Source organism: Pteronotus mesoamericanus, unplaced genomic scaffold (assembly GCF_021234165.1).
Source record: "Pteronotus mesoamericanus isolate MK-2021 breed Mesoamerican mustached bat unplaced genomic scaffold, CSHL_Meso_final contig_32, whole genome shotgun sequence".
In the NCBI taxonomy this organism is placed as follows: Eukaryota; Metazoa; Chordata; class Mammalia; order Chiroptera; family Mormoopidae; genus Pteronotus; species Pteronotus mesoamericanus.
This window is the reverse complement of record NW_026555134.1, coordinates 4,731,898-4,750,581: the sequence shown is the minus strand read 5'-3', so window position 1 is coordinate 4,750,581 and position 18,684 is coordinate 4,731,898. Positions and strand designations below refer to the sequence as shown.

General features: G+C 36.8%; 1 pseudogene; it reads right to left on the bottom strand.

Moving 5' to 3' along the window:
• Nucleotides 1-1,352: 1,352 nt before the first annotated feature.
• Nucleotides 1,353-17,905, bottom strand: LOC129072503 (pre-mRNA-splicing factor SPF27-like; annotated as a pseudogene).
• Nucleotides 17,906-18,684: the final 779 nt, after the last annotated feature.

Below are 18,684 nucleotides of genomic sequence, written 5' to 3'. Positions count from 1 at the left end.
GTTTTATGGTATTTGGAAAAGCTATGTAAAAAAAAAAAAAAAAAAAAAACAGGTCCCTTATTTTTATTAAAACTCTTATAAAGTAGTTAAAAGTTTTCCTCTAATATCATCCTATCTCTGTTTCTTTCACTAGCGTGAAGCACAGATTTACTAACATTCCTGCTGTTGGTTCCTGTTTTTGGAAAGGACTACCCCTTTGCGACTTGCAGAGCACGAGGGGGACGGAGTAGGGATGGCCAGAGCCTGTGAAGGGTAAAATTTTCTTGAAGAAAGAGATTCAAAGTGGATAAACACAAAGGAGAGAAGCTAAGATTTTTTTTATAGCAGCAGAGGGTGGTGGTGGTAGAAACATCTGAGCATTAAATATACAGTTGATAAGGTAGAGGGAAGGGCTATGCCTACCCAAGGCCGGACAAACTGAACTAGAAGTTATATGTTAACAAAAGTTTGTATTTTTAATAAAAGGCCCTGCTATTACTTCAAGTTGAATGTCAGATTTTTAAAAAAGTATGTTGGACTAGATGGTTATCTCCATGTTAACTCCCAATTCCTATGAATAGTAAATCCATGTTTACTTGGACTAAGAATTAGTTTTGCATGGAGAATGATGTGAAAGGCTAAGGTGAGAATAAGAATAAAATCAAAGATAGAACAAGAATTATAATTTTATAGACCAAACTTACACGCTTCAAGAAAAATACAGTTAAAAAATAGTCCCATGTCTATGAAGAGCTATATATTACAGGAAATCTCATTTAACATTGTTACAAATATGATTTTGAATGGATGAATGAATTTTCTTTTTTTGAGGATGAAATTATCCTCAGAATTATTATTATTTTTTTTGTTCACGTGAGTTTAATTCATCTACTTAAAGACTTAGAACAATGCTCAGCAAATATTAAGCTCTTCATGACACTGTTACCTATGGTGAGGATGATGATAGTTAACATACATGGGGCCACTGTATTTCTTAAGTCTTGCTTGGTAATCAAGAATTTATGTAGAACTATCTCTTTATTTGAAAAATACATAAACCAAAAGTTTCCAGTTTCTAACTTCTTGTACATGTTGAAACTTTCAATAACGATCTCTTGGATATAAAATATGGTTCAAGTGGCTCAAAGTTAATTCTATGATATATTATTTTGAAAGTCTGAAGTTCTTTTTTATGGCAAAAGTGCCACCAAATTGAAATATTTTTACTTTGCTAATGTACACATAGAATATAACAGTCCAGTTTTTATGGTTTCTAAACACCTCTGACGATTTCTGTACGATGGGATTGTCCTTCACAAACTAGTGTCTGACCTTCTTCTATAAAAGCCCAACTTGCTTTCCTATCTACCACCGAATTAATTTGTCTTTTCAGAAGTCTTGTTGGATGTGTTCTTTGTTGGCCTCTCCATGTTGCTGCTTCATTTGAAAGACTTCATTTTCTGATTGCACAAGAGTCCTTTCAATCTCATAATTCTTACTGACCAGGGATGTTCAATTTAACTCCATTTCTCTTCATTTAGATCCAGCTGTGAATTGCATGTTCTTTGGCTGACAGTTTAAATCTTGAATATGTTTCCTTAGCTTCTGGAATTCTTTCTATGCATGTCAATCATATAAACTAGGTTTTCATTATATATTTTCCAGGCATTGCATCCGTGTTGTGACATTAATTCCAGGTAATCAGTTTGAACTGCTTGATGCTCTTACTGGCCATAGAATTGTTTACACACTCTTGCCATGCAGTAATGTAATTTTTCTGACCCGAAGAAACGGCTGGAAATTCATATCTTTTAATATTGAGCAATTCAATTTGTTGTCGGGCAGCCAGTTTTTTGAATTCGTTTTTCATTATGTAAGTTTCAAAAGCAAAATAATCCAGTGCTGTCGGGTAGCTCAGGTAGTTCTTAGTTGGTATCTGTGAGTTTCACCTCCACCAGTGCTGAGCCACTTCCTGCACACCAGGTGCTTCATAACCTTGGTCAAAATACGGCAGCGCCTGTACCACAGCCTCTCTAGCCACAAACCCCATGTCCGTGATGCTTAAGTTTGCCTGTTTTCTGAGTCTCTCAGTGAATTTTCTTATATGTAGGCCTAGTGCTGGGTCCTAAAGTCACCATAGTTACTGAGATGCAGTCTCTGGCATAAGCCGCCTGTAGTCTAGTGACTTCATGATCAGCACCAAAAATGGTATAGGAAAGCCCATTAGGGCCTTATGCTCTTTAATAGATGCTGGATAGATAGAAGACCTATGGGTGGTCTTAGCTTTGTTTAGCTGTAGATTCATATTGATTTCACCATTCATCCCTTTACTCACTCACTCAATATTTTTTTGATCACTACTATATGCTAGATACTATACTAATTGCTTCAGATGTCTTTGTGGGGCTTACTATGTTGTTTTTAAATATAAGACCCAAAACCATAAAATCCTAGGAAGAAAAAACAGGCAGTGAAATCTTGGATATTTTTCTTAGCAATATTTTTTTCTGATATATCTCCCCAGGCAAGGCAAACAAAAAAAAAAATGGGATTGTAACAAACTAAAAGTTTTTTGCACAGCAAAGGAAACTATCAGCAAAACGAAAAGACAATCTATTGTTGTGGTGGAGAGGATATTCACCAATTATACATCTGATAAGGGGTTAATATCCAAAATTTATAAAGCACTCATGCTACTCAACACACACACAAACCAAACAATCCAATTAAAAAATAGGCAGAGAACTTGAATAGACACTTCTCTAAAGAGGCTATCCATAAAGATAGCCATTAGACATGTAACAAGATGCTTAATGTCACCCTTTGTCAGGGAAATGCAAGTAAAAAATAAAATGGGCTACCTCACACCTGTCAGAATGGCTGTCATCAATAAATCAACAAATGATAAATGCTGGTCAGAATGTGGAGAAAGGGGAACCCTAGTACATCTTTGTGGGAATACAGATTGGTGCAGCCACTATGTAAAACAGTATGGAGTTATCTCAAAAAATTAAAAATGGAACTGCATTATGACCTAGTGATCCTACTTCTAGGTATTTATCTAAAGAAACCAAAAGCATGAATTCAAAAGCATCTATGTACCCTTATGTTCATTGCAGCATTACTTACAATAGCCAAGATATGAAAAACAATCCCAAGTGCACATCAATAGATAAATGGATAAAAAACTGGTGGTTCATACACACAATGGAATATTACTCAGCCATAAAAAAGAATGAAATCTTACCATTTGCAACAACATGGATGGTCTTAGAGGGTATTATACTAAGTGAAATAAGGCAGTCAGAGAAAGACAAATACCATATGATTTCACTTATATGTGGAATTTAAGAACAAAAGAAACAAAATTAAGACAGACTCATAGACACAGAGAACAGACTGATGGTTGTCAGAGGGAGCGGGGTCTGGAGGACTGGGTGAGAAAGGTGAAAAGATGGAGAAGTACAAATTGACAGTTACCAAATAGTCACAGAGATGTAAAATACAGTGTACAGTATAGGGAATAAGTCAATAATATTGTAATAACTATATATGGTGCCGGGTGGGTACTGGAAATATCGAGGAGAACACACTTTGTAAAATATATGGTTGTCTAAGCGCTATGCTGTATATCTAATACAAACTAATATTGAATATAAACTGTAATGAAAAAATTTTAAAAATTAAACAAGCCCTGAGATTTAGGAATAAATTAGTATCATTGAGATCTAGGGTTAATTAAAATTGAATTATGACACAATAGAATTTCAAAATGATCCACATGTGGAAATTAAACTATGGCAGAATAGCTTTACTGACAGCATATCACTACTGTCACATGAAGACAGAAGATAATTGGAAGACAGGACATCTTCTATATTATGTTTAAATATTTAGTTCCCAAGTGTTGTTCTTAATACTCTTTAAAATATCCATGTATCAAAATTCAGCCCCATGAGTTTTCAAGTTTCCTACTGATCATTTGAGTAATCTTTCAAGATAAAGTTTTTAACCGTATGAATAGATGTCCAACACCCCAAGCTCGCTGCCCGTGTCACTCGATCGCTCCTTGGGATTCTCAGCTGCACTTCATTATATATCATCCCCTTGCCGCCTGCTCTGGGAGCCCCATCTCACACTTCATCACTTCATGCATTCTTTGTGAGCTTGCCACTCTGCTACAGGATTCGTCTCCATTATCCATTCTTCATTATTTCCAGACCAAATATAAATTAATCACTCTTTATTGGTATCTAGATTAGTTGTTTTTAATTTATTAAAACAGGAACTATTTAGTTGCACATAAAAAAGGAATAATTTTCTATGATAAAAGGTGGTCCAGAAGGTATTATATGCTATTATACGATCCCTGGGCTTTTATTGTTCTCTATGTGGATTCTGTAAGCCTAAGCAGGCAACGTATTGCTAGGGGTCTTTGTTACATTAAACTGAAAGAAGCTAAGATACTTGCTGACTGCCCTGTTGAGGTGTCAGCATTATGAGTTGGTCATGTTGCTTCTGGTGATGTTAACCTGAACAGGTTATTACTTTGCACTTCAGAGTAATGAGTGTCATTTTTCTGGATTGCCTTTTTTTACCTTACACAGCTAAATAATTTCTTTCATTCTGATTGACTGATCCAGATTGAACATAAACTAATCTGGATCATCTGAAAGAAAATTTCTGTACAAAATCAAAAGTACTGTTGTTATATGTTTTACTATTGGCTTAAGCAGATTTTTCTGAGCGAATTATTCCTTCAAGTATTCTAATGCCAAGTTGCCAACAATATTTTTTATTATATAATGGAACTGGTCATACAAATGTAATCTTTTTTATCCATAGTAATTATACTCTATGCATCCAGTTTCTCATGTATTCTATGTGTAATTTCCCATCTTTTGCTAATATAGTGATCTGAAATTACCCAAAGAGATTTTCCATCACTTGGTGTCTTAGCCTGTTTATGCTGCCATAAAAAAATACCACCCTCATGACTTCAGCATCTCCCAAAGGCCCCACCTCTTATAGCATCACCTTTAGAGGTTAAGATTTCAACATATGAATTGGGGAGGGGGGCATAAACACTCAGACCACAGCACCATGTCCATGAGAATCAAAGGCTGTCCACCTAGAAGTTCGCCATCTCCACATGGTCACCGCCATCTTTCTGGTTTGCCTTTGAGTTTCAACATGGTTTGGTAGAGTCTAGAGGAGGCTGGCCAACAATTTCAAGATATAATGTGATAGGATCATGATTTCTGATTATCTCATTTTAATAATTCTAGAAGTTGTATTCATAGCTATATGGTAAGTCTTATTGATGTGACTAGCTCATTATTCAGTTAGTCTTAGTGAATGTTGAATTTATGCTATTAAGCCGGAAAAGCATGCCTCTATTAGGCATTTCAATTATTATTTTAAAAAAGTATTTATTATTTAGAACAATACATTAGCTTACAAAATCAAATGGCTGCAAATTTAGGGTTACTAACCTTTACAAAGTCCTCCTTGAGTACCTCGTTATTGCCTGGGTACTAAATTGCAATATTAATCACACATGTTATAGCTAAGCAGGCAGGTGTGTGTGGTCAATTTTTAATTTTGTTTTTATTTTACTCTTTAATCTGTGGAATTTAAGACTTTGTTTATTCAGAGGAGGAATAGAAAAACCTGCCTTTGGAGTACTCCATAAAAATTTACAGAGACAATGCTTTTTTCTTTAGTCAAAACAATGCATTTAATTTACTTTAATGACTGCTTGAAGTTGTAACTGGTTTGCACTTTGAAACACTTTGGTATTCGGTGGTGGTTTTCAAGTTTAGGCGGTATGCAAGTTAAAGTAGAAATGGATTGATTAAGTCTTGACTTCAGGCACTGGCTTTTCAATTTAATTTCAGGAATCCAAGAAAACAAATGTTAATAGTTTGCAGGATAAGAGGCTATGATGTTATATCATCAAGTATGTACAGAAACACTCCTAGAATATCTGATGTTATAATTAAAGCTGTGTAAAAAATTTTCAAACTGAGATAGGCAGTGCGGCCTTGTTGATATTTGTAAGTAAGGGATGAGGGAGCACACAAGAAGACTTTGCTGTGACCTGGGACTGCATACAGACATAAAGCTTACTTTATGATTGGATTCAGATGAAAAAGGTGAGATAATTTGGATGATGAATTTTAGGAGGCTCTGAGTCAGTCTACAAAAGCCCACTGTCTTCCAAGAAGAGGCCAACATATAATCTACACTTACTATTTGTTCAGAAAATATTTGAATCTCTTCAATGTGTTAGGCATATGTGATGGAAATATAAAAATAAATAAGACACTATCCCACTTCATGGATGGAGCTACATGGAAATAATAAAAGTAGAAGTAATATAAATAACGATAGGTCCTGTATTTTGAACCCCTAAAGTATGCCCACTACTTAAATGCAGTTTTCCCTAACAAAATGACTATGCAAAATATTATTGCTCTGGTTTGCAGCAAAGAAACAGTCTCAAAGCAGTTAATTAACTTGTCTGAGTCATGAGAGAGCACATAGAGAATTTCAATTTGAACCTTATTCTAATCCCAAGGTCATCATTTTGAAAAAACATGGGTCAAGTCATACTTGTAGACCATTTAAAAATCCCAAGTAGTTGAGATTTTATTTGGAAGGCCATTGAAAGCTTCTGATTTTAAAGAGCATATGGCATGCCAGGACTCGGGTTTTGGAGAGAAACTTTTGACAATGGGATGGAGAATGGCATGGAAGGGAATGAGACTGGAAGCAAAAAAAGCACTGCAAAAGTTCAGGTGGGCGACGATGAAATCCTGACTTGAGTCACAGCAGTGGGAATGAGAAGGACGTGAATGAATTTAAGACGTATTGAAGAGGAAGTAGGTACAAGGGTCAGTTAAGGACAACATCAGGTTCTTACTTGAGAAGCCAGTTAGAAGATGGTGACATTTTGTAAATAGGAAATACAGAAAGAGTAAGAGATGAGATTAGTTTAAAAAATTGTATTAAAAATTGCACAAGGGCTCATTATATAAATTGGAGGAGTACAGGAAGGCAAAAAATAAATATTTATGTTACCCTAAATCTTAGAACTTAGACATATTTATTATCAACTTTTGGTACACTTCATTCTGAACATATTTCTATAAGAAAATATAGAAATAGAAAGATAGATAAATTACAGGATTTAATCAACTTTAGATGAATGATTCTTTACTATAAAGGATATTAGTTCCTAAAAGCTCTGTGTAAAGTTAAGACATATATTATATGTCAATAGTGATTCTGGTTTTATAACCACACATTAAATCTCTAAACAGTATCCTGTGGGTTCAAGCTTGGTTTTTAACACATTGAATTTGAAGCATTTATGGGACATCCATATGGAATTGTCCTTTAGTGAAATGTATACGTGGTCTTGGATCCACAGTGAGATCAGGGCTAGACATGTCGATTCAGATGTTATTGAGGTAACACTAGATTAGCGTGCAGAATGCATGAGACCCAAGGATAGATAGAGCCTTTGAAGGTACTCAAATATTTGAAAAGTGGGAGAAATGGGAGATGACTCTCCAAAAGTATTTATTTAGGTGGAAGAAAAAGAGAAGAGATATGTTGTTATAAAAGAGAGGAGAGAAAAGAGTTGGGAAAAGTTGTCCATGGTATCAAATGTCATAGAACGACTAAATTAAGATAAAGTGGGACATGATCCATTGGTTATAGCAATTTGGGAACAGCATCAACAATAATTTGCCTCATCAAGAACAGTTTTTGTAGAGTGGTGGAGAAAGAAACTAAATTACAGTGAATGAAGAAGTAAGTGGGAAGCAAAGATCATTCTTAAGAAACTCAGTGGCGAAGGTCAGGGAAAGCTAGAGAGATTGGGCAAGAGACACAGGGGATTTAGAGAAGGCTTGTTTTTCATGCGAGAGAGGCTTGATTATATTATATAATGTGGGTGAAATCCAAAACAAAGGAAGAGGCTCAAGGAGCAGGGGAAGCCGAGGTGACTGGGGAGCAGGGAGCGGGGCAGGTCAAAGATGTGGGTTGCATGACTAGCTTTGGGCAGGAGGCAGGACACATTCTCTGTGATAGAGCAAGTGGAGGTATGGAGATAGACTTACAGAGTAAAACAGGGCTTTAAGAAAGTTCTTCCTAAATGATTTGTGTTTTCTATATTAAGAAGAAGATAAAATAGCCTGCTGCAAATAAGAGAGATAGGGTTTGCAAAAGGAATCAGAGAAAGTAAATGTAAATAGTAAAGTTATTTGTGGTAATAAGAAGAGGTGCACACTAAAGGTATGTAAAGGAATGTTAATTGGCTCCAAAGGCTTGATCAGAGTTGAAAACCATATTTCTTCCTGGTGCCAGATTTCATGGCTGTGTGATTTTCTTCCCTGAACTTAGATGTAGAAGTGGAATAAATCAATGGTTAGGTTGAACCAAGGCTTTTCAATCCTTATGCATTGTAAGAAAGATTGACAGAGCCAAGGCAAATAGATGTTAACAAGAGAGTATCTGAAGGGATAGACCATGAGACAGTCCAGACATGAGAGAGAGCGGGAGGAAGGGAAGGCAGGCTCTCCGAGGCTGACTATAGATAGCAATGAAAGGAAGGGAGCAGGGAATCTGTAAAGAGAAAAAATTGTGACTGGGATGTGATGTTTTTGATTTAAGAGATGGAATACTTTCTATTGAAATGAGACATTTTATACAGCCAAAAGCAATTTACATATTTTTTTTTGTGAGGGGAAAAGTAACCGGGAATTCCACTGCTGTGGACTGGAGAATGCAAACTCACCAGCTGCGGTGGGCACACAGCAGAACTTCAGGTCTGTACAGTGAACACAACGTCTTTCTCCCAGGCTATCAGTTCTACAGAGAAGAGTCCTTCTAGGTTTAGAGAGATTGGATCCTCTGAGTGGTGATGGAGGTGGAATGAAGGTCCATCATCCCAAATCCACTGCGGCTAATCTTAAACTCATTTTTACTTTCAAACTAAAGTAACTATGTGAAATGGTTGTTTCAGCATCTTTTATTATTATGCTATTATATAGCTTAGTACATTATATGATAAGTGCTGTTATCTCTGTCCCATTAGACTGTGATTTCATCTGTGGCATGAACTGCATCTTATTTATTTTGGAAGCCTTAGTGCTAAGCAGTGTCAGTAATGTTTATTTCCTCATGTAGACAGAGAGAATCAGGAAGACTTCATGAACGTAGCATGCTTTGAACAAATGACTGTCCTTTTTTATCACTGTTTTCCATATTTAACTCACTCTCAAAAGACAAACATGGCACATAGTAGGTGCATAATAAATTATTTGTCATCAATTGATTATAAGATGGCATCTTTCCTTAGTTGTGGAATTTTGGGCATTACTTTGTTTTTATTTATGTAAACATGCATGTGTAGAGCTATATTTACACAGATTTGTTTACTGTTATTAGTTCTGACAAAATTTTTTTATTTCTTGAAAATATACCTTTGAAATACTGCTTATGCACCTTGTTGAAGGTACTTGTCACACAGTTCTATTAATGATAGAATGATTTCAATAGTAGTGGCTTATCTCTGTATATTGTATGGATCCTACTGGAGATCTAGTATGCTTTCAGACAGGTAGATGTTTACTGAGAACTCTTCTGAAAATGTTGTACCCATTGTTTTCAAGCCCAAGTCTACCTGACAAAAGTGGAAGGTTGAGCCTTTAGCTTATTTTTATCTTTTTTTTTCCTTGACTGGTTCTCTATCAGACAAAAATCATTGAATAATTATTCAAACAGCTCAGGTATGGTTTGGGTAAATCAACAAGTCTGGGGAATCATTTGCTTGACATAGGATGGAAAAAATGTTGCCACTTAAAAAAGGTGAAAAAATTATTTTAATTACAGGAACATTTGTGTACTGGAAACTTGAATGACTAGTTTCTTTCAGGCACACAGCAAATGTCAGAACTTTTAGAATGCCTGGCTGGAACCTGTGCCATAGTCTTTAAGACTCTCAGTTCCATTCTCACCTTTAAGGAGTACTAGTCTTCTTGTCTTTGAACAAAGAGCTGTCTTTCTTTTTCTTTTTTTCCTTCCTCCCTCCCTTCTTTCTTTCTCTCCCTCCCTTCTCTCTCTCCCTCTCTCCTTTCCTTCCTTCCTTCTTTCTTTCCTTCCTTCCTTCCTTCCTTCCTTCCTTCCTTCCTTCCTTCCTTCCTTCCTTCCTTCCTTCCTTCCTTCCTTCCTTCCTTCCTTCCTTCTAGTTTCAGTTATACAGTTTAATTCAACAGCTGTATATGCTACAAAGTGATCATCCCCAAAAGTCTAGTTACTATTACCATACAAGTGACTGCATTCACTCCTTTATTTTAATGTCTAGTGAGAGCTTATCTATCTATCTATCTATCCATTTATCTATCTATTATCTATCTATCTATCTGTCTATCGATCTACCGATCTATCATCTATCATCTGTCATCCACAGGAGTTTGGGGTATCTAGTCCCTAGATGTCCCTTATAAATAGTCATAAAATTCCACTTAACACATAAAGGATGTAAACATTAATTAAATTGTGAACCCAAGTGAAAGTATTTCTATATTAAATGGCCATCACAATAGCCACATTCTAATAACATCGGCTTAAATATTTATTTTGACTACAGATTTAAAAATCTTGGTAAGGGGAGAGGCTTAGGCTTAGTGATGAGATGATGTCATGTGTAACATACCAAGACAAATTGTTTCTTTGAAATGTGGGTCAAAACATCATTGTTTTTTTTTGAAAATTTCATCAAATGCAGTTTAGATCACTTTAAACTTTTAAGTAGTACAGAGAAGGAATAGTCTCAAGGAAAAGAAATATAAACCTAGAGCACTTAATTAGTTGTTTTTACCATTAACTCAAGAATCAATATTTACATGGTGGGATATATTTTATAAAATGTCACAAAATAAAACATACATAATTTAAATGCCCTCAATTTCTGAAGCAACTGAATGCTTTCTTTTTCAAAGTTAAAGACTTTTCAAGGAAGATTAAAATAAGGATGCAGTCCCAACCAGATGTTACTGTAATCCGTCTGAAAGACTAGTCAGCAACAATTTTATTTTCACTCCTGATTGCTTGTCTTCTTGACAAGACTTTTCCAAATCCTTCTTGGAACAAAAATAGGGAAGAGGGGGGCACAAGAGCTGTTATTTCCTATTATTCATTTAGACAATTTGCTTTCCCTTTTTCAGATTCAATTCATACACATTTCCATAATGTGTCAGAAAAGTTGGATTCACCTCAATTCTCTGGTTTTACCTCTGAGTGAATTATTTTTGGGTCAATTTTTCCCATGTCTACTCCTGGATTCTTATTTCAATCAAAAGAAAGCTTTGAATTCACTTTTGATGTTGCCAATCATAAGTTTCTAATAATTCACCTCTTCTCTAACCTCTTTTTCCTACACCCAAGACATCTATGGATGGGAGCCAAGAAACAATGTTTTTCCATCCTCTTTTCTTCCATGTAGTATCTATATACAGAGTTTTTAAAGTAAGCTGCTGAATTAGAGGCTTATCATCTGTCTACCCAGTTGTTAGGTGAAGTAGAGAATGATGAAGGAAACTAGTTACTCAATTTGTGAGAGCAGGAAACTGGGGTGTGTAGAGGTTAAACACCTTTCCTCAGATCACACGGTTAAGAACCAGCAGAGCAGAGACTTAATCTCAGGTCAGTGTCATTTTGAGGACTGTTTGTGCTCTTAAGTACCACACTACAACAACTCAACCAGCTGTTTAGAAACATTTGCAATGGATAACACAAACACCTTTCCTATGGGAACAACTCAAAGCTCAGCTTGTGTGAGTGTTGGGTCTGTAGCCCTGCCCGTGTTGGTGCTGTCCAATGATGCCCGAAATGCCTCTGTTGTGTCCAGAGAGAAGGGCATTGTGTCCTGGAGGAGGGGGGTGGGGTAAATGGTGGAAAACCAGTTCATTTCAAAAGACCCACAAGAGATTGGTATATAACATGGTAGTTCAAATTATTTCTGTGAAGAGAAATATATGTCTATAGGATTACAAATATTGATCATTTGGAGAGAGTTTTCCTTTTAGCTAGGTAGAGTCTCTTAAGAGATCCATTAATATATTAGGAAGTTTCTATAATTAGGAAAAATGTTCATAATAGATTTTTAAAAAATCTACCATCGCCAAGTGATTGGTATAGGCTGAACTGTGTCTCCCCAAAATGCCTACGTTAAAGCCCTGACCCGCAGCACCTGAGAATGTGCTGTTTTGGGAGACGGGAGCTTGAAAGAGGTGATTAAAGTACAATAAGGTCATATGGGTGGGCACTAGTCCAATATGACTGGTGTCCTTATAAGAAGAGGAGATTAGAGCACAGACCTGTGCTCTCACAGGGGAAAGACCACATGAGGACACAGTGAGAAGATGGCTGTGTGTAAGCCAAGGAGAGGCCTCAGGAGGGACCAAACCTGTGCACATCTTGATGTTGGACTTCTAGACTGCAGAACTGTGAGAAAATGAATTTCTGTTGCTTAAACCATGAAGTTTTTTATGACAGCCCTGGCAAACTAATTCAGCAATTAAATTTTTTTATTGTAGAATTATTTCCATTTTACTAAATAATATTGGTTATTAAAAAGGCAGAGTTCATCTTCTCTAAATAGTCCTGAAGATATTCTGAATGATTTTTAATCTATTTCCTAGATTCTGTACTGATCTTTCTTCTATATTTTCCCCCCTAATAAATTGTATTAGTTTTTATTATCTTGATCAGATCTGGTAAAATTTTAGACCAGTCCTCAACAATTAAAATACAATGTGAATCATTAAAGTTCACATTACTTAAGTTTCTAATAGCCATATTAAAAAATGAGAGAAAACCCAGGTGAATTTAATTTTTAATAATATATGCATATATATTAATATACTATGTTATGTCTTATATATAAATATTGCATATGGCATATCCAAAACAGAATAATTTCAACATGTAGTTAATATAAAATTATTAATGAGAAATTTTCCATAGTAAGTCTTCAAACTTTAATGTTTATTTTACTCTTAGGGCAGATCTCACTCTGGAGCTGCCACATTTCAGATGCTCAGTAGTCAGTGCAGCTGGTGGATGGGACAGAATCGTAGAGAATTTAAAAGACATTTTCCTTCATCAGTACTGTATTTGCATGCTTTTACAGAGGCACTTCTGCAAATGGTTGAGGTCGCCTGTAGTATGTTGGTTATTTGAAGTTTCAATTTAGAGCGTAATATGCTCTTATCTGAGAGCATAAAGTTTATTAGTTCAGTGTCATTCTATGTACAGAGTCTTGATGGACACAGAGGAAGTCACTATTAAAGTTCCAATCAGGTAATATCTTCCTTCCAGGGCTTTCCAGAAACATTCCATTTTCTTCAATAGATATTTAAGTAATTTCTTGCTACATGCAAGGCATGAAGAGGGAAAATATGTGTACGATCATTTATTTTCAAGTTTAATCTTCTCTAATATTGAAAATCTATAAAAAGAGAAAATGTTTCCATTTGTTAGTTTGTTACTATGCACTGACATATGTCATCTCATTCATCCTTTAATAATCTTGTGAGTGTTATACAAATGAGAAAACTGAAGCTTACAGGTTTTAAGCAAATTTCGCAAGATCACATTGTTTACAATTGATGAAGTCTTTCGTACATATTTGTTTGATTTTTAAAGGATTTGTGCTATGGTTAAATCTCATTCCAGTGCATTCTTTATGTTTGAGAAATTTCAAAGCAACATGAGGCGTGTATAAATTTTGCAGAAACTGTTAAGCCTAGTTCTCAAGAGTATGGCTTTGGGGTCAGCCGGACTCAAATTCAAGTTTCAGCTCTTCCAGTCACTAGTTTTTTCTTTCTCTTTTCTTTTTCCTTTCTTTCCTTCCTCTTTCTTTTTTTCTTCCCTTCTTTCCTCTTTCTTTTTTTCCTTCCTTCCTTCCTTCCTCTCTTTCTTTAATTCTAGTCGTGTGTTTCCTCATTTAGAAAACAGGCATCATGATGATTCCTATCTCAGGTTTGTATAAGGACTGAGCGAGCTCATTCAGGAAAGCGCGCTGTGCAAGGCTTATACTAATGACTCACCAATGTTAGCTTTTTCTTTTTTATCATAAGCAGTGACGGGCCTGGTGTATATTAACTCTTTCAAAATTTTTCAACTACTTAATATAGCAGAACAGATCTTAATATATTAAATATGATTAAGCAGAGACGCCTGAAGTACTTTTCCATAATTAACTGTGCAAATTGTATTCAAGAATGAGAACAGCTTTCAGAAGTAGATCTGACATCCACCAACAGCTACAGGAGAGGACAGCACTGATGTCTTTTCTACCTATGAACTAACAGTTTTATCCTTCAGAGGTGGTGACCTTGATTTCTCTCTGAAAGATACCTGAATTCTAGCCAATGCTGCTTTGGGATTTGACATACCACATCACCCATTTAAAAGGAGATAGACAAATAAGGTTTTTCCAAAGCTCATGTCTAAGCCATTCGAATATTTTAAAAATGTTTTTGCTATTGCTAAAGATTGTATTAAGACAATTGCAACAAAACAACAAAAATATAAACGAACCAATGAACAGAACAAAAAATAGAGAAAGAAAGGGGGAAAAGAGCCCCTGTTTAGGGTTCAAATCCTTCCACTCGTCAGTTAGTCTTAAACTTTTTGATAATTACATTATGTGCAGCAGCAAAGAAACAAAAGGGGATAAAGGTCTGAGGAGTTATATTGATAAACTATGTGTGGCGCTCAAAAATGGCATGGAATATCTTGTTCAAGCTGTAAAAATATATTAGCATGTCATGTTATCTTCATAAATTCTTCTCACACGGAGGGTGGGTGGAGCTCCCAAATCCCAAGGCACATTACCAATTCGGCTGGTCACTGCAATTCATCAATTGTTTTGTCACATATTTGCAAGCTCGCAGTTGGGACTGAGGTATTATGATTCTAGAGGGTTTGATAATAGGTGAGTTATTAGCTGTTGGGGACAGATTTGTTTCTGAGCTTTTCTGTGGCAGTCTCTTATATAGGAAAGCAATCATTCTCATGGAATTTGCTCCCTCCGACTTAAAGAGATTTTGAATATAGCTTGTAATTTTTTTCCTGGTAAAATTTCATTAGTGGTTAATTATGACTGGTAGAGCTTTCCGGAAGTTCACCAAGTGTGTTGAGAGTTCAGACATGTCAAATTTTAAACAGTTTCATGATACAACAGCCCTCTGTAATCTTTGTCACCATGTTACACACATGGTATACAGTTCCTATGTAATATTGCATGTGGAACTTGTTCGTTTAACCTTTTTGGAAAACAAAAAACTTTTAGAATTTATTTTTTCTTAGGTAGAGCAATTTTATTCTTTGGATTTTGAGTATGGTATTGGGGAAGAAATATTCATTCCAAGGAATATGTAAATAGCACCAAACTTTGATAAGGATGCAAGAAGTTAAATGCTTTTTGTGGGAGTTGTAAATCAGGCCAAAAGAACCCAAATCATGCTTAATCCTAGTCATTCCTAACTAGAAGCTTCTCAAAGAAGCCAGAGCGTATCTATGGCAGATTAAGTAGAGTCAATTTCTCTTCCAAAGGCGCACATTTGTGGAGACAGAGAGGAGATAAAACACAAAATAATGTAATAAACTTCTCAATAAATTCTCAAAGCTTCAAGTTTCTATTATCATATGGTGACTTCATATTAAGATAGGTACTTTGGTCCACACATTGTCATCAACTCCAAAATTAACTTGCCTGTTAAAATGTTATTAATTATGTATTTTTTTTCAGTGAGGGTGGGAATATATGCAAATAAGTTTTCCAAATAGTCAATACAAAATATAATTACATTGAAATAATTAGATAATTAAACACATGATTTAAATTGTGCTGAATTTAAAGTTTTTGTTAGGACTACAATACTTGGAGACCATGTGCTGTTTTTCTTTCTATTTTCCTGGTGACTGGGGTTATAATTTCCTAATCGTGGCATACAGAAAAAAGAATGACCAAAATTTAAGATGGAAAAATGGTTATTTTGGCAACGGAACTCTTAAGTGGCAATTGCATATACAGCAAACATTCTAGAAACTGGGGTAGATTTAAAATATTACTAAAGAGTTATATTTTTGCTGTGTTGGGATGAAAACATTTTGGGGGTGAGGGACATTTCTGTCTCATCAAAAGAATTTTGTGGTTGAATTATCGGGGATGCGATTCAGAGCTTGAAAGAGTTTTGATTATATGCTCTAAAGGGCTCCTAATTGAAATAGGGTATGAGTCACACCCAATATATATCCATCCAGCAGTTATGGAAATTGTTTCTGATAAGTTACTATGAGCCCTTTTGTCAGCCCTAAACTTCTCATGCCCTTTTACAGAGCCCTTGGCTTAGGGCAGACTCCGTCTTAGATGTTCTAATATAAAGTGCATTATGGGGGATACGAAAGAAATCTAAGCCGTAGACTCAATATTCTAAAAATGTATAGTCTATTTTAAGAAAGCAGCACTCAGAGGAGTAGAGAGAGGGAGAAGGCCAATGTGATCTTGAGGTGACATTGGAGCGACATTGAGGTGTTATGGAGTGACTTCACCTGGATAGGCAATGAACAGGGAGGATGAAAATCTAGGCTTATTTTGGGAGCTAAATAGGTGTGCAGACTGAGATACACCTGGCATGAGGAGTTAGATGGCCCTTCTTCCTCTTATTTGTTTGTTTAACTCAGTCACTCCCTCAACACATGTTTATTGGATATCCCCCATGGGCTAAGTGCCCCACTAAGAAGCACAGTGCTGAGGACAAAGAACACAGTTATTGCCTTCATGAAGTTTAAGGTCTAGTGAGAGCAGGCATGAAACATGGAAACGAAAAATGTGTGTAAAGACAAACTGTGGTGAGCTATAGTAAAGAAAAGTAAGGTGCTATGAGAAAGATTATGGGTTGGAGGATGCAGGTCCTAAGAAGGAATATTTAGGCTGAGATTCGAAGGATATGCTTATTAAAATATAAAGCCGTACAGAAGATATGCTAAAATATGGAATTCTCTACCAAATTGCTCTTTTATAGTATGAGTCTGTTAAGCAAAATAAAGAAATATTTAGGTAATGCTCATTTAATTCAGCAAGTGTATCAGTCAGGGGCCCAGCGAGAATCAGACGTCACCTGGAAAATAAAGAACTTGGGTTTAATGAGTTTTATAAAGCAGTGGTGAGAGGATAGGGAAATGACAAAAGATAGAGAAGCGCTCTTTGGGCTGTCACAATGTCTAGACCCAAAGGACGAGGTGGGAGGCATGGCTGCCAAAATCTGCAAGGACAAAGTAGGAGAGAGGGATTCCGTGCTGCCTTGGGAAGAGAAGGGACCTCAGCTGAGGGACACAGCAGCCTGAGGTGGCCTCCAAATACGAGAGTCAGGGGGATACATGTTCAGGGTTCGCTCTCCTTTTCCTTGTCCCCTGGTGGAACTCCCTTCGGGCTGCACCCAGTTACAAGTCAGAGAGGGAACCCTCTGACTTCTATGCCCTCTGATGAATTCCACACAGGTCGGCCTCTCAGTGCCGACATCAACGTCTAGAAGGTAGAGCATAAGTCTTGGGGGAAACAGAAGATATCCCACATAGCAAGTCTGTGCAAAGCACCTACTGTGGGCAAGGCTCAGAAGTGGGGGAAGCAAAAGAAATGTAAGCCTTGTGAAAAGATGTGTAAAGCCTTGCCCTGTTGTGAATTCATGTATGCTGGGGAGTGGTGTGATCTGTCAAAACAAAATGTGTGGCTGCTAGATAGTACGATAGAAGCCCTGTCTTCTAAGACTTCTCCTACTCGGTAACTCTGACTTCCCTCCTCAGGGCTGTGTTTTCTCCACGCGGCATGTGGCGGCAGCGTCATGGGGAGTGCCACAGGCCAGAAATAATCTCACAACTGAGCACTGCATACCAGAGTTACGCAGGCACGGACAGCGCATTCTTACAATGCCGCGTTCTCCTGTGACGGTTGCTCCGCTCTTTCTTAGGGTGGCTTTGCAATTTTCTTTCTTCTCAGCAAGGCAGGGGATATAGAAATGAGGGGAGGCAGAAACTGAAGCGTGCTGGTAATAATGGCTGACATTTGAACACTGGGATTCCTGTGTAAGAGGAAGGAATGGCTGTATTTACCAAATAGCTCCAATTCCCCTTTCTGCCTTAGTTTCAAATTTTGCAGGAATAAGACAGCTCTGAAAATTTACGAGCCATAACTTGCTCTTCATTACTTGGTCACAGGGTAAGCAATGAGCACCCACGCCTAAGGGTCACCTGCAGGTCTGGAAATCTTTGTAATTTTATAGGGAAGTTCACTGGCTGCGGGAGGAGTGATGAGGTGCTGAGAGGCCACTCAGTCACCAGGGAGGCTGCTAAATAGTTTTGTTAATAATAAGGATACACTTGTGTACAAAGGTCTTTAGTTACAAAATTTTCCCCCCTTGCGAGAATCTAAGGTAATTCTTACAGTGGCCCCATGAGTTGGGTAGGGCAGGCCTCACCGACTCCCAATTCGGATGAGAAATTGAGTCTCGGAGGCCCGCTGACCTGCCAGGGTCCCTGTGGCTGAGAAGTAGCAGAGGTTCTGAAAACTAGTGCCAATTAAAAAAAAAAATCACAATAGTTTCCAAAGGAAGGTTTCAAAGCGAA